The following is an 18142-nucleotide window of genomic DNA, read 5'->3' as shown; positions in this document are numbered from 1 at the left end:
ACACACACATCACACACATGCCTAGAGTGTTTTTCAGGCTGCCCAGGTCCAGGACTAGAACCATGATGTCAGTCATGTGGGATCCAGTGCCTTAACCAGCATGCCACCTGCTGACTCATTTTTTCTTGTTTTAATGACATATTTATCATAGCTGTTGTCAAGTCCATCAGATAATTCCAAAAACAGATTGCTAGAGATTTATGTTTACTGTTCTTCTCTCTTCATTTTAGTCATACAGTTTGAGTGTGCTCAATAATTGTGTTTACTAATATCTACTGTGTTTTGAACTCTACAGATGGTGGCATCTTCCTTGAGAGAGGACATGCCCTTTCTTCTGCTAGGTGTAAGCAGAAGCACATCAGTGTAGCCCAAATAAGGACTGTGCATGTGGGTTGGAGACCCAGGAAGGTTGTCTCCATTCAATTTCTACTTGCTTGCCTGATATTTTTGAAACTCTGAGTATCATGTCTAGTCAGGGCCTCTTACCTAATCCATCCCTGACTTTAATATTCTTACAAGAGTGAAAGAAGGCGGCCTGAATTTAGATTGCCACCCTGTAAAACTTCAGATTGGCATATACTCTGTATCCTGAAGCCAAAACTGCCCCTTAAATTCCCTCTCTGTTGCTACTAATTCTCTTCCAGTTAAACCTGTTCTCAGACACCTGCTTATGCTCAAAATTTGCAAATTCTCCACAAGACAATTGGACAAAGACATTAGCTTTCCTCTGGCTCTTCCAGTTTTTATTGCCACTACAGGTCTCTGATACCTTCAAAGAGATAAGTTTTCTTTTTTTTTTTTTCTTTTGAGTGACTTTTGTTATATGGCTCGTGTGCTCATCAGAGAGATAGAGAAACAGAAAACAAAAAATCACACACACACTCCGGTGGGGAGTGGGGTGGGGGAAATTGGCCACTCCCTAATCCCTTTTCTTCCATGCTCCTCTCAGGTTTTTGGGCATGCACACACAGGCGTCTGGCATGAGGTTTGTTTTGTCTGTTTGTTTTATTTTTAATTTTAAAAAAGCATTTTTTTATTTAAAAAATATTTTAAAGTATTGGAATGAGTACATAGATAAGACATTTTCAAATTATTCTTCTGCTTTAAACTGTTTACTGGCTCAGTTCTAGCTCTGTTCTGGGAAAGGCCTCCAGAAACTGTACCTGTGGGGAGTGGCCTCATGGAAAAGAGTTTTTACTGTACTGAAAGGAAGCCAGCTGAAGCCGCGATCGGAAGCGCTTGGTCTCCAACTCCTGGGAGAAAGTGTTATCGTCATTCTGTGTTATTATGTCCTGCAGTTGCTGAATTTCCTTCTCCATCTTAGCTCGCAGCTCCCTCTTCACCTTATGTACAATCTGAGCCTGGAATTTTTCTCTAGCACTGCATTGTTGACCTTCCTGTGATATGGCTTCTGCCAGTAAAGAAAACTGGTCCTTATAGTAGTTTCTCCATTGAGTCCAGTTCATTCTGGTGCTGTCTCTTTTGTTCATCTTGCTTTTCTTTGGTATGGTTTCTAAGGTCTCCTGACCTTTGCTTCTGAATCCATAAAGCCTTCTTCAAATAGTTTCTTAAATATAATTTCTTCACAAGTCCTCATGCTCATCATTGCACACAGCTGAACTCTATAATCATCATAATATTTCTGGGCACGAACAATTTGCTGAGGATTTTCTCTTATCTTTAATTGGGTCAACCTCTGTCTATGAATGCCATCCTTGAAGTCTTGCAGTCTCTCATTGTGTTCATATTCCTTCTTGACAAGTGCAGTAAGGAGGTCATGCCTTCTAAGGGCTTCTTCTATTTCATCCTCGAATTTCTTCTTTGATCGATTTTCTCTGCATGCACCCCTGCGGGGCTGTTCAACCTGTGCAATCTGCTGTTTCCACATTTTCCTTAGGGTCGGGCCAGAAACATACAGAAAGGGAAACTGCTCCAACGTAAGGGGCAGGAGCCTGCGTTCATTTACTTTCATTGGAACTGCTTTATTTGGCTTTAGGAAGCCACCTCTTGGACTGTGAGCCGCAGGTTTGCTAGACTAAATCTTCCAGGGCTGAGTTCATTTTGAAGTTTCTTCATGAACTTCTCTGTTTTTTTTTCTGTGTTCTCCTCCTCGTCATTTATCTCTAGAGGTGCAATATTCTCTTGAACTTTATTTCTTTTATAGTCTCCTTTCAAATGCTTCAGTTAATGCCTTTGCTCAGAATTGGCAGATATCTGTTTCTTTTGGCTTGTCTTGCCCTTTTGTATCCATATGTAGTAGTTCGTGTTTGTTAAGTGGAGATGGAAAGAATGAATGGGATGTGCAAAGTGGGTTTCTAGGCATGGAAAGTCCTGACTGTGGCTTGTTTGGCCCATACTGCATGATGCTGTCACTGCACTGAGACAGAGTCTCCTCATTCCCACTCTCCACCTCTTTGTTTCCAGTGTCTTCTTCTTTATAATCAGTCTTTAACTCGATCACCCAAGACACTTTTGAACATCCGGTCTAGTTCAGACAGCCATTGAGAGAGTTTCTCTGACAATGCATGCAATTCCTGTTCTGTTAACCTCTTTCTTCCCCTCTAAGGGAGAGGCGAATTCCAGGATGAGGCTGCAGGTTTGCTTTCACTTCTTTTTCCTTTGGAAAGGTTCTTTATCCTAGAGCCTTGAACCTGAGGTGGACACACTTCCTGTTGGCTGTATTTATGCAACTTAGGAGTTATGAAAACTCAATCATCTGGTTCCACAGACACTGCCTCTCTGGCAGAATTTTTGGCAGGGGAGCAGGGACTTGACTGCAAGTACTCTTCCTATAGGGCAGGGGGCTTGAGGTTCTACAGGGTGGTGGAGGGGATATAAAGGCATGGCTGCTCAGATAGGCTTCCCTAGCTTCCTGGCACTTGGAATTGCACTCACAGAAGAGATTTCCATGTCTTCAACAAAAGATGTCCTATTCTTGTACAAAAAACTAGATGAAGGAGGGTTGAACACATGTTCACATGATTTAGAACTCGGTGAGGTTGAAACTTTATTTTAAACTGTGTTTCAGTAAAACCATAGGCACCATTACTTACTAGAGAAAAGGAGTGTGTTGTGTCTCTAATTATAATTATTTCACTGGTGGATTCTGCTTCCTCTCCATCCCAAGATGGGCCCAAGGCTTCAGACGACAAAGAGCACTGCCCAAAAGAAACTCTTCTCTATAACAATTTATATTCTTTAGTACTTTATGGCTCCAAAGGTTCTCCTTGATGGGATTCTTTTGAACACTGTACAGTTTCACTTTTCTCATATTTCACTCAGGTGTTCTGTAAGATATTACAGAAACCCATGAAATATTTCTAGGAGATTCTTTATAGATTCTTTGTCTCCTCTCGTTATATTTACTCCTCTTCCAGTAGACCACAAAGCAGCCTTTTACTCCTTCACCTGGCATGAGTTTTTAGCTGTTGGGTCCAGGATTTGAACCATGGTCAACTACATGGGAGTCCAGCAACATAGCAATTAAACCATCTTCTAGTCCCAGTTTTCTATTTTGCCTAGAACCTCTTAGCCACAATACATTTATAATACAGTGCATATATATATATATATATATATGTATATTTATAGATAGATAAGATTTAGAAAAATATTTGACTTTTAAAAATTACATTTAATCTTAATATTTGAATTTTTAAACCTTAAGAATCGAGATAGACATTATACAGAAGTTATAGTTAGTAAATTAGCTAATTCATACAAATAGTTTATGTGTGCAGGTTTGGATCATCTATAGCCTACATTTAATAATACCTATTATGTGGCAGGAGTTGGACTTTCGCAAAAGGAAAACGAATCATTGTTCTTTTGTATTTTTAAATAATCTAATCAATCATTTGTTGTTTCTTAGAATAGATCTAAAATTGAGTAGAAAACAGACTATTCTAACAATGGGAGAAAAAAACTAAACTATAACCAAAGCTTTAAGAATAAAGACAGATGAAATAGATGAATATGTAGAAGTAAAAGAGGGTTTGGCAAAATAAAAAAAAAAAAAAAAAAATTTAGCCATATTCATTTTCTTCGGTGTCATTAAATAGTATTTATGAAGTTATAGCAATTGATTTTCATGTTGACTTGAAACTAGCAATGAAAAAATCTTATATTTTTCATCTATATTTAAAATTTAATTTTATACTTTGCTCATATCTTTTTGATCTTTTAGTTTTTCTAATTAACTCTTTGACATTCTTTTTTTTTGTTTCAAAAATAGTAACATTCTTAGGTTCCATGTGCTACTTATCTCTTCTGTGCAATCATTAATAAAGATATTATTGAATAGAGTCTATAAATTATTTTGCACCACAGGGCAAGTTAAAATGTCCTACTTCATCTTATAAATTGCAATCCATACACTCTCACAATGTTATGACTTCCCACAATGTCAACATTTAATTTTGTTCATTTCACTAAATGAACATAGCCTATATATTGATAGCAGGCTTTAGGCTGTGAGAGTTAGAAACAAAATGCCTTGTTCTTCCTAATTAAATGCTCTTGGGCAAAAGTTAGAGCATATTGCATTTGTTTTACAATTCATCAATTATTTCTCTTTTATTGTTAGAATAAACCTCAAGAAGTAAACTTACCCTAAAATCATGCATTTGAAAAAAGGCCTACTCAAAACTTACTATTTTGATTTATTTAACTAATCTAGATTGTAAAATTTTTAATGAATATATCTATAAATGCAATGTACTTAAATTGAAGTTAGAACATAATATTCAGAAGTTACACATCAGAAAATAACTATTGGGACCAGCATTTGATGTAATGGTTGTGTCGCTGGACTCCCATGTTGTTGACCACAGTTCGAGTCCCAGACCCGGTGGTTTAAACTCACGCTGGGTGCATGTGCGTGCATGCCCACCCAAAATCACGAGAGGAGAATACAGGAGAAGGGATTCTGGTGTGGCCATTCCCCAACGGGGGTGATTTCTCACTTTCTGTCTCTCTGTCTCTCTCTGTCTTTCTGGCGAGCGCATGTGCCCTATAGCAAAAAACCTCTCAAAAAAAAGAAAGAAAGAAAGAAAGAAAGAGAAAAACAAAAAGAAAATAACTATTTATAATAGATTAAATTTTATTATCTAATTATTCTTTCCCATTAACTAATTGTAATTTAGTCTTTTATGATGACTATGATGATGATGATAACGTTATGTGATGTTTTTGGACTACTATAACAAAATACCTTAGATGAGGTAATTTTTAAACAACAGAAATATAGGACTCGCAGTTATAGAAGGTGAGAAGTGATAGTAGACCTAGTATCTACTGAGGAGTTGCTCTTTGGATAGTGCATTTTGGTCCATCCTTACATAGTGGACTTCCTAGTAAATTTCATAGGAGCACTAATATCATTACCTTCGAAATTCCCTACCTTCCCATACCACTGCACTTGGAATTAAGTGTCTTCATATGAATTGGGTGGGGGGAAGCATGAACACAGACATGCAGACCATAATGTAACATGTAAAAGATACCATATATTCTATAATCAAAGCATTCATGTTTCTACATGAGAAAAGTAGCAGTTTTATTTGGCTAATATATTATTTTTTTAAGAATTATTTTACTTAACTTTATTTATTTATTTATTTATTTATTTTAATTTGACCAGAGAGGAACAGAATGAAAGAAAGAGGGAAAGTGAAAAAGCAAGCTGCTAGGTCCAGGTCTAAACCGCAGTTAGCTATGTGGGAGTTCAGCACCCTTAACCACCATGCCACTTGCTGGCCTCACGATAATACATTATTGACATGATAAATTGTGAAAAGAAATGTATAAACCATTTCAGTCAACAGCATCATTTTTATTTTGTTTGCAGGTACTATAAAATACGCGTAATAGATAGAATTTCTTCCCCAAAGAAGTCCCAAAAATGGAGTAATATCAGTAAGAATGGTATCGAAAACCCTGGACTTGGTTCTCCACTCTCCTGAATATTCTGATTAAAAAACAATGGAGGTGGGTCCAGCAGATGGAATAATGGTTACATCGTTGGACTCCCACATCTTCAACCATGGTTCAAATCTAGACCCCGATGGATCAAAATTTATGCTGGCCACCTGTGCTTACATGCCCAAAATCCTGAGAGGAGAATGGAGGAGGAGTTGTGGCATGAGCATCCCCCTTGAGGAAGGAGGTGATTTATCTCTGTGTTTTTCTGTCTCTCTCTGAATTGAACCGAAAAACTTCTGCACTGTGTTAAATGTGAAATTGGAGTTATCAGAGCCAGTAGGGAGATTTGGGACACAATTTTGCCATAGTCATTGCCCCTGGAATGACACAAATTATCTGGAAGATATTCCTCTGCCACTCAGCTTCTCTCAGGACAGAGAGAGTTGGTCTACAGACCCAGTCCCATTATTTTTTTCTGCTGAGTCTCCCCAGAGTACTGAATTCTGTCTTGCAAACTTTGGAATGTTGATAGAAGAACCATATACTCAAGACTCAAGGCATGCAGGGAAAATGAAAATGATGGCTCTCTTGGTTCTCACCATGGCCCCTTCTACAAACTCAGTATGGAGTAAGTGAGAAAATCTTTTGTTCCTATTTTCTCCTCAATATTTATCCCATTAAGATTAATGTCTGACCTTCTCTAGACTACCCCCAAATTAACCTCTGTTCTAAGTATCATAGAGTGCCCATGGCTCTCATGTACACTATTTGTATGAGAGAATAGAAACTAAAGCTGAGGCTGTTGTTCACCATAACATCTCCCCATAGACTCAGCCCAGAGATAAAAAAAAATAATAAAAATTAAAAAAATACCTCAGTTCACAGCTTCTTCCTGAGGAAATAGAGAATTTTATGAGGTACCCAATGATTCAATATTTCTGGAGGTCACCCAAGGAACTTGCTTTAGTCTCTCTGTCCCACTGTACTAGTAAGACCTGGCCTGCCCTAGACACTGGGGCCTGGGAAGAACAAAGTACGAATATTGGAGTAGCACAAAGATTTGAGAGACCCCCAGAAATTCTGGCTCGGCTAATTGGGGTAAATCTCTTCTATTTAAGACTTGGACAAGTGGCTGCTTTTTATAATGCAGACACTAACACAGAGCATCAACAAAGACAAAGAAACAGGGCCACATGTTCCAAAGGAACAAGATAAATTCCAAAAAGTATCCCAATGAAATGAGATAAATGATTTTCCTAGCAAAGAATTAAAATTTTAAAAAAGTCATGAAGATGCTCACTGAGGTCAGGAAAATGATGCAAGAATGAGGTAAAAATTTCAACAGGCAGATAGAAAATTTAAAAAGTACCAAACATAGCAATGGAGGTAAAGAATAGAATAACTGAACTGAAAGTTCACTAGAACAATTCAAAAGCAGACTAGATCAAGCAAAAAATGGATCAGTGAACCCAAATTTAGGCCACCGGACATTATTCAGACAGAGAATAAAAAGTAAAAAGAATGAAAAAGACTAAGAAAGGTTAAGTGACTTACAGTACCCAATTGTGCAGGCAAAAAATATGCATTATAGGATTTTCAGAAGAGATGGAGAAAGGAACAGAAAGAGTTTCTGAAGAAATAGTAGAAATAGTAAATTTCCCAAATCTGGGAAAGGTAATAGACATTCAGTTCCATGAAACCCAAAAGATCCCCCAATCAAATGAAACCAAAGAAATGAACACCAAAGCACACTAAAATAAAAAAATCAAAAGACAAAGATAATTTTGAAAGCAACAAAAGAAAAGCAGCTTATTATTTACCAAGGAATCTTTATGAGATTATCAGTGAGTTTTTCAACAAAAGCCTTGCAAACCAGAAGAAAATCAATAATATTGGGTAGTTGGAAAAGTCATGATGCATTTTTGCATAGAAAAAAAAACATAAAAAATACTAGTCTATATTAAAAGGGCTGTAAAATAAAACAAAGTGAAAACAAAGAACTGCCACCTAGAGTATTATACCAGAAAAAACTGTCCTTCAAAAATTAAAGAAAAAGGACATTCTAGAAAAAACAAATGCTAAATGAGTTTTCTGCCTTATGGAAAATACTAAGGGAATTCTTTATATTGAAACAAAAGGACGCTAAACAGTAACATCGGTAACATGGTAAACTAAAAATATTTGTCCATATATTTACCTTTTTAATAGGTATTATACTTTTCTACTAAAACTATTTAGTAAAGGTAAATACATAGACAAATAGTATCTAATGCACTTGTGGTTAGATAAAGCACTTTTAACTGTAGTATAAAAGTTAAAAAAACAAAAATAAATTTTAGAAATCATAACTAAAAATAAATAACAGATAAACAATATAAACAGATCAAAATTGTGATGATAACAAAATGGTCAGGCGATTGAAATTATCAGTTTAAAATAGTGTTATAACTATAACATATTTCATGCAAGCGATTTGGTAGCCATAAAAAAAATCAGAGACATTAGAAATTATGCCAAAGAGAAAGAGAACAAAACAAATAGGATCAAAGCATATCAGTACAAAACATCAACAAAACACAAAGAAAGAGCCAGAGATGAAAAGATATCCAGAAACATTACAAGATTAACAGAAAGCAATTGGGAAAATGTCCATTGTAAATCCTTTCCTGTTAATAATTACTTTAAATGGAAATAGATTAAATTCACCCATAGAGGGACCAGCAGTTGGCGTAATGGCTATGTAGCTGGATTCCCATGTAGTTGGCCATGGTTTGAGTCCCAGTCCTCGTGGCTTAAACTCACGCCAGGAGCTTGTGCATGCATGCCCACAATCCCGAGAGGAAAATGGAGGAGAAGGCATTGTGGCGTGGCCATCCTCCCTAGGGGGACGATTTCTTGCTTTCTGTCTCTCTCTGTCTTTCTAGTGAGCGCATGTGCCCTTTAGCAAAAACTGCTCAAAAAATGATAATAATAAATTCACCCATCCAAAGACAAAAAAAAAAAAAAATGGTCAAAAAAACAAACAAACAAATAAAAGACCTAACCATATGCTGTCTGCAAGAAACCCACATTAGATTTTAGTATACAAAAAGGCTGAATGTAAGAGAATGAAAAGAGATAGTCCATGTAAATTATAACCAAATAATAATAATACAAGCAGGGTATATATATATATATATATATATATATCCATATCAGACAAAATAGACTCTTAAAATTAAAACTACTCTAAAAGACAAAAAGGAATATCATGTGATGTTAAAAGGATCAGTTTACCAGAAACATATTACAATTAAAAAATATATGTATATATATATCCAACATCAAAATACCTAAATATATAATACAAATATTGACAGAACTGAAGGGGAAAATAGTAAATCAATAATAATAATGATAACAATAACATACTTTCAAAAATGAAAAGACATGTCAGACAAAATCAGTGAGGAAATATAGTATTTGATCAATACTATTTACCACATGGACTAGCCAATGAAAAACACATTGTAATAAACAGCAGTAGAATATACATTCTACTCAAGCATATACGACATTTTCCAAGAGAGATGATAGATCAATGTTAGGTGACAAATATGTTTTTAATGATTTTAAGACTGAAATCTTGCCAAGTATCTTTTCTGAGTACAATTAGTAAAATTCAAAACCTATAGCAGAAGGAAAACTGGACAATATATAAATATATGGATATTAAACAGCACGTTCTCTACCCAACAATGGGTAAATGATTAAATTTTAAAAATTAGAGAATATTTTGATGCAAAAAAAGATCAAAATACACCATACTCAAACTTATTGAATGCAGCAAAGACTGTACTAAAGGGAAGTTTGAAGTGATAAAATTCTTACATTAAGGAGAGAAACAGACCTCAAATGAACAACCAAATGTTACACCTCAAGAAATGAAAGAAATCAGAACAAAAAAGCTAAGCCCAAACTTAGCAGAAGGCAGAAATAAAAATCAGAGCAGAAATAAAAATCAGAACAGAAATAAATAAAATAGGACCAGAAAAATAGCATAATTCTTAAAAAAATTTTAAAGAATTATTTTAATCAAATTTATTTATTTATTTAAATATTTTAAATTGACCTGAGAGGGACAGTGTGTGTGAGTGTGTGTGTGTGTGTGTTTGTGTGTGTGTGTATATGTGTGGAGAGAGAAAAAGTGAGAAAACAAGCCACCAGGTCATGAACTTGAACCATGGTTGGCCATGTGGGAGTCCAGTGCCCTTAACCACCATGCCACCTGCTGGCTCTGAATTTTTAAATAATTTTAACAAATACAATTGGAAATCTTTTGGTTAAACTTATTAAGATAAAAATGTTTAAAGAAAATGAGACATGAAAGAGGAGACATTGTTACCGATGCCACAGTAATTAAAAAAAAAAGGCATTATAATAGACTGCTATGAACAATTACATACCAACAGGTGGAACAATCCAAAGAAAGGAGTAATGCCCTAGTAATATGCAATCTATCAAGACTGAATTATAAGTAAATAGAAAGTTTTAACAGACCTGTATATTGTATAGAGGTTGAAACAGTAATCAATTACCTCCCAACAAAGAAAAATATTTGACAGGTGACTTCACTGGTGAATTCTATCAAACATCTAATGAAGAATTATCTTTATTCTTGCAAAGTTTTTCCAAAAAATTGAAGACAGGAAAGTACTTGTAAACATAATTTTATGATGCCAGCATTACCCTGATTTAAAAAATGTCAGAGAGATACTACAAGAAAAGAAAACTATAGAAAAAATAGCTTTCATAATTACAAATGCAAAAATCTTCAAGAAAAACTATCAAGCTGAAATCAACAGCATTTTAACAGGATCATCCCCATGACAAAGTGGGTTTATTCTTGTGATGCAAGAGTGATTCAAATTTCAATGGCCATTAATATAATAACCATATTAACATAGTAAATGATGAAATCATGAGATTGCCTCAATAGATGCAGAAAAATACTCTGACTTCAAAATAAAAACCCTTGACAAACTAGGGTTGAAGGAAAGTATCTCAACACAACATAGTCCCAAAACGAAAAACTCACAGCTATATTAAAGTCAACATCAAAAAATTGAAAGTTTTTTTTTTTTTTAATCTGAGAACAGGAAAAAGGCAAGGATACCCACTCTTGATTTTTTTATTCAATGTAGTACTGTTAGTACTAAAGAGCAGACAGAGTAATTAGGCAAGAAAAAGAAATAAAAGCAAAAATATCAGGAGGGAAGAAGTTAAATTGTCTGTGCAAATGGTATGATCATATACATAGAAAACCCAGAAGACTTCATAAAATAAAACCACACAAACAAATAGGCAATTTTAAAACTATTGGAACTTACAGATGATTCACTTAAGTCACAGGATGCTAAATTATCTCACAAAAATTAATTGCATTTCTAGCAGTAACAAACTGTCTGAAAGAAAATTAGGAAAACTATTACCTTGCAGTAGCATCAAAAAGAATAAAATACTTAGGAATAAACTTAAAGAAAGGTTATGAAAGACCTGTAAACTTTAAACTACAAAACAAGGATGAAAGAAATTAGATGTAAACAACTGGAAACATAAATCATATTTATGAAAAAAATTGATAATGTTAAATATTAACATTACTCAAAGAAATCTAAAAATTCAAGCACTGCTATAAGAATTTCAATGATATTTCCTACAGAAGTGAGAAATGAAATCCCAAAATAAAATAAATGTAAAAGCACAAGAGATCACAAATAGCCAAAGCAACCTTGAGGGGAATAAAGAACAAAGCTGGGGGGTATCACATTTCATGATGCCATAATCTATGCCAAACTTACAGCAAAAACTGCATCAAACTAAAACCTTATGTACACAAAATAACAATCAGCAGAGTGAAATGACAACCTACACAATGGGAGAAATCTTCTGAAAGTCATAGAGCACATAAGAAGTTGCTTTGCGAAATATATAAAGAACTCTGTGGCTCAAAGCAATAATAATAATCATAATAGTAATAATAATAACTGGATTAAAAAATGGGTTGGTGACGTGAGTAGACATTTCTCCAAAGAAGAAAAATGACCAACAGAGATGTAAATAGAAGTTCAATGTCAATTATCATCAAGGAAAGGTAAATTAAATCCTCCCTGAAATGTCATCCCACACCTGTCAAGTGGCTATTATCAAAACGACAAGTGTTGCATAGGAGGAGAAATTGGGACCCTTTTATGCTGTTGATGGGAATGTAAAATGATGCAGCTGCTCCAGGAAAAAAAAAAAGTATGAAAGCTTCTCAAAAAGTGAAACATTGTTCTTATAAAATTTGCATCTGCTTATATTATCCCTTGTGATGACTTTACCAAACCATTCTAATTTTCTCCTGAGTAAAAACAATTCTTAAAATACTAAGACAATTAAATATTTCAAACTTTTATCATTCTTTATTGGCTCTCAAAACTGGAATCTTTTTAATATATCATTCTAAGTGGAAACTCCCTGATTACCTTACTGCGATGTCATTTTGGATATTTTTTGTAGGAATAACTCAACCATAATTATTCAATAAGGGTGATTTCTGTATTAGTGCCTTGACTATCCTGGTGCAATGGGTTGAAGAGTGTCCTCCAAAATTCATATTCACATGGAACCTCAGAACGTGGCCTTATGTACAATAGGGTCTTTGTAAGTGTAACTATTTAAAATCTCTAAATAAGGGGACCAGAAGATAGTATAAAGGTTACATCACTGGACTCTCACTTAGCAAACTGCAGTTTGAGTCCTGGACCTGGCAACTTAAAATTCATACCAGGAGTGTGTGCATGTATGCCCAAAATCCCACAGGAGCCTGTGGAAGAAAGGATTGCAGTGTGGTCTCTTTCTATCTTTCTGTCTCTCTCTGTCTCTCCAGCAAGCATACATGACCTAATAGCAAAAGTCTCTCTCTAACAAAACAAAAAACAAAAAACAAAACAAAAAAACAAAACAAAACAACAAAGATGAACAAAAAACTCTGAATAACTCGTTATGGATTTAGACTGTGTTAAAAAAACAAAAAACAAAACAAAAAAACAAAACCGAACAAAAAGCTCTGAATAACTCGTTATGGATTTAGGCTGTGTTCTTAGTCCAGTGACAGCTATTCTTTTTAAAAATTTACATTTATTCACTGCATATCTTTACAGCATACAATATAGTTTTTCTCAGCATAAATATAGTTTATATTAGTTAAGTCAAATATATGACCATATACATTCAGTGACAGATTTTATTTTTAGAATTACTTTTTATTTAATTTTATTTTATTTTGCTTTGACCAGATGGGGACAGAGTGAAAGAGAGTGAGACAGAGAGAGAGAGAGAGAGAGAGAGAGATCAAAAGTGAGAAAACAAGCAGCCAGTTCCAGGACTCAAACTGCAGCTGGCCATGTGGGAGTCCAGCGCCCTAAACCACCACACCACCTGCTGGCCCCAACAGATATTCTTATGAGAAGACACAGAAGATGCATAGATGGGAGAAAGTCATGTTAAAATGAAGACAGAGTTCAAGGTTGTGTTGCCACAAGCTGAGGAATGCCAGCAGTCAATAGACTCTGGAATAGAGAAGGAAGAATTCTACCTTAGTAACCTCACAGGAAGCATGGCTCTGCTGACACCTTTTCTACCAGGGGAATCAAAAACTAAGACATGGAAATTCATAATTGTGCAATGTGTGTTCCCGGAAATACTTATAAAATAAATATTTCTGAGTCCTTACTCTACACCAAATGATATGTTAGGGACTAAGAATTTAACGGCCCATAAAAACAAAACAAAAAAATAAAGAGTAGGGTTTGATGTGTCTTCATGTCTTTAATCAAAAAAGGAGAAACAATGTATTTTAATTCATGTTGCTAACTCTTATGAAAGAAAATCATATGCACAAAATGTTACTGGAATAGAAGCCTTTAATTCTATCTAGAACAGTGATTCTCAAACTTAAGTAACATTAATATCATGTAGGGAGTTAGATGAATCTGAATTTTTTCACCCTCCTAAGAAATACTGATTTAAATATTTTGCTTTGGTTTGTTTTCTGTTATGTTTTGTTTTGTTTTCAATTACTCTAATTGATTCTAATGACATAACTTTGAAATTCTATTAGAATACTGACTATCAAGACCAGCCCTGTGCTTATCCCATTCTAGTATAGTAAGAAAAATGGTTATTTTTCCTCCATAGGTTATATTGTGCTTGGGTGCATGGGGCAGCAGGTGGCTACTTTTACAGCTACTTCGATGTGGAATTACCTGGCAGTGTGCAGCTGTTGCACCCACAAGGAATTCCATTACATAATCTAGGTGAGTAGTCTGTCTGCTCACCTTCCAGTAATGAAATTGACTCTAGTCCCATCCTACTTACATTAAGAACTTCAGGTCATTCCATTTCATTACATATCCTGGAGAAGTGGCCAATCCTTTTGATTAGTCATATCTAGGTTAAGATTGTTGGTTTCAGTTCTTTCAGTTTATTCATGTTTTCACCATCTCTGACATAAAATATATTGTATTAGATTTATGCTACATATCCATGTCTTCAATCTCCCCATAAAACATTTTTGCGGGATCAGCAGTTGGCATAATGGCTATGTCTCTGGACTCCCATGTAGTGAACCGTGGTTTGAGTCCTGAACCTGGCTGTATGCGTGTGTGTGCATGCATGCCCAAGATCCCAAGAAGAGAATTCTCTCTCTCCTTTATCTCTCTTACACACACACACACAAACCACAGATTTGCTACAAAATTTATTAAGATATATATTGACCAGGAAATGCCAAATAGCATATGCCAAATGGGTGATAAAAAAAATACCAGAAATCACAGATATTTGTTCCGAAGCTCATTGAGATTGATTTCATTTTCTTTTTGTCTTTGATAGAAATTGAAAAAAAACTTAATTGCCATCCTGATTAAACTTATTAGCTTCTTGAAATGCACCTGCTCATTGTTGAACTTCTAGTGACTTCTCTAAATAAACTAAAAGCACTGATCCTGGAAGTGACTAGGAGCTCCCTTATGGCTCTGTGTCAGCTCCAATGCTGGCTCAGATTCAGATTGAAAACTTGTGAATACCATTTCAGTCAGAACATTCAAAGATCCAAAGGTCGAACAGGGAAAAAAAAATGTGCCTGTATGATTATGCATAAGCCCAAATTGATACTTCCATGTTACCAAAAGCATAACAAATTAACTAATTTTACTAGCGTTTGCCATTTACTTTCTCTTTTCAGAATAAATTTTTCCTACTTTACCTAAAACATGTTGGATCAACATATCAATTGCTTCAATAACCTTTCCTCTGAAGGAACTATATGATGTAGGATAAGTTCTTTTAAATTATTTCTATTATGATATTATTCCATTAATGATATTACTGGAATGTACTTGGTAACTTCTCAAAGCTAATAGATTGTCAGTGATATTATCAAAGTCTATTAGGTGTGAGCTAAAAAGTGCCAGGTTTAGGTTAATGAAAATTAAAATAAAAGACTCTGAGAGTCTTTGGAAGTAAAGATCAAAGAGAAGTGACTGAATAACCTATTAGAGCTAAAGACAACAATATTATATTGAAACTAGAAACTACAGAGTTGGGTAATGTAAAATCAGATGCCCAAAATTGAAGAATAGAGTTTTGAGAGTCCTTGTAAAATCAGTGTTAAAATTTTTCCCTAATTTTTAAAAATTTTAATTGCTTTTATGCATTCAATCACATATGCCACTCAACTTGCAAAGTGAATCTTCCAACATGTATACATTTATCACTAGTCCAGTTGAGAATATTATGCATGCTATCGTCAATAAATAATAATCAATTTCTTTGCCCCATAAATGCCATGCCTCTCTATTTTTCTCCTTAATATCTTTCCTCAGACTCTCCTCCTTCACTCATCCTCTTCTCACAATGTATGTGGTATTTATAACCGTTTTCTATGTTTCTATATCCTCTAGTCATTTAGTTTTGACCATAGTGTGTGGACACTTTGTATATAATAAGTGGAGACATACAATGTCTCTCCTTCATAACCTGGTTTGTTTTACTCAGCAGTAAAACTTCCATATTCATCCCCTTTCTGTCAAAAGCCAGGGCCTTGTTTTTTTTTTTTTTTTTCTTTCTTTCTTTTTTTTTTTTATGACTGAGTAGTATTCCATAGAGTATACGGGCCACAGTTTTTCAATCCATTTATCTGTTCATGGGCATTTGGGTTTGTTCCATGTCTTTGTCTTAGCAATTGCGAATAATGTCACAATAAACATCAATGTGTAAGCACTTTTCCGACTATGGATTCTTTTGTATTTTAAGTAGATACCAAGGAGTGGGATTGCTGGATCATATGGTAGTTCTATTCATAGATTTTTGAGAAATCTCCATATTGTTCTCCATAATGGCTGGAACAATTTACAGTCCCAACAGCAGTATAAACGAGTTCACCTTTCACCACACCCCTTCCCGCCCTTAACATTTTTTGTTTTTTCAGTCTTAGTCATTCTGACTGGGGTTAAGTGGTATCTCATTGTGGTTTTGATCTGCATCGCCCTTGTATTGAGGAATGTTGAGCATTTTTATATGCCTTTTGGCTATTTGTATGTCTTCCCTAGAAATTTTTTTTTTTTCAGTTAATTCTCCCATCTTTAAATTGGGTTGAAAATCTTTTCTTGGGAAAGCTGCTTGAGCTGTCTGTGTATTCTGGTTATCAATCCCTTATCTGATGTATAGTTTACAAAAATTTTTTACCATTCTGAGGGCTATCAGTTCACACTAATTACTGTGTCATTTGCCATGCAGAAACTTCTTAATCTGATGTAATCCCACTTGTCTATTTTTGGGACTAGTGACTGTGCTTTGGGGATCTTATTTAAGAAGTCTTTGCATACCCCAATGTCTCCCAGAGTTTCCTCAGTGTTTTCCAACAGTAGTTTTATGGTTTGAGGTCTTAGGTTAGATCTTTGATCCACTTTGAGATGATTTTTGTCAAAGGTGAGGGGTAGGGGGAAATTGTGTTAAAATTTCTAAGTTTGTGAGGAAACATTCAAGTGAACATTTCCTAAAGAAAATTGTGTGCATGTAAGTGAACTGAACTTGGGTTTTACAGATGTTGTGGTTAAAATTATATGAATTATGACATAATTTTTCATGGAAACTATAGACTCAGCTTCTTGTAATACCCAAGATTAAACAGATATTTATTTATTCATTTATTTATATTTATTCATTTATTTATTCCAGGTGTGTGTGAGAGAGAGAGGTGAGCACCCAAGAAAGACTTCATACCATGACTGAGCACCAGCCTTGGCTAGCTTGTATCACACACCTACAAAGCTTGAATAGGAAGGCTTAAGGATGGAAATCTGGGATCCGCTCATATATTGTGGTGTATTGCTTTATCACAGAGCTAATAGCTGGCCCTAGTATAATTTTTAATGGGAAAAAAAAAAGAGAAGAAAATAAAGAATATTTGGAAGAACCAAGAGGTTACAAGACAAGAACAAAACCAAGATAGAAAAGGGAGTCTGAGGACCAAGAAAAGGTTCTCCATCAATTGCTATAAACTCCATAAGAGAAAAACAAAAACAGAGACAGTATAGAGGACCACTAGGCAAAGGGGTTTTGCTTCAGAGTTCATAACATTGAGTGTAGAACCTGTAGGTAGAAAAAGGATAGAGCAGGAAGAAAATAGAATTGCATGGAATAATTTTACTAGAAGTGACTGACAGTTAAACAGAAAACACCAACTTCTTTTTAGAAAATAGAACAAATACGCACATTTTTTTTATAGTTCTTGAAGTTTGAAATTCTTGAGGATCTCTAGAATTGTACAAGGGTCTTAATTATAGTGGCCGTCACTCTATTCTATTTATGAAAAATGTCTTAAAAAACATCGAATTCAGGGCCAGCAGATGGTGCAATGGTTACGTCACTGAACTTCCTTGTGGTCAGCCATGGTTCAAGTCCCAGACCCAGCAGCTTAAACTCAAGCAGGATACATGTGCACGTGGGCCCAAAATCCCGACAGAAAAATGGAGGAGAAGGGATTGCCATCCCCCTTGGGAGGTGATTTTTCGCTTTCTGTCACTCTGTGCCTCTCTGTCTCTCCAGCAAGCACACGTGCCCTATAGCAAAAATCTCTTTCAAAGTAAGTATATAAGCAAATAAAATACAAATTTTCAAAAAACCTGAATTCTTG

General features: G+C 35.0%; 1 pseudogene; it reads right to left on the bottom strand.

Annotated features, from left to right (window-relative positions):
* Positions 1-1178: 1178 nt before the first annotated feature.
* The window catches only part of LOC102473782 (centrosomal protein of 95 kDa-like), a 51060-nt pseudogene continuing 34096 nt past the window's right edge, over positions 1179-18142 (bottom strand).

This window comes from Tupaia chinensis, unplaced genomic scaffold (assembly GCF_000334495.1).
Source record: "Tupaia chinensis unplaced genomic scaffold, TupChi_1.0 Scaffold143566_1, whole genome shotgun sequence".
Taxonomy (NCBI): Eukaryota; Metazoa; Chordata; class Mammalia; order Scandentia; family Tupaiidae; genus Tupaia; species Tupaia belangeri.
This window is presented reverse-complemented; position numbering and strand designations above follow the sequence as displayed.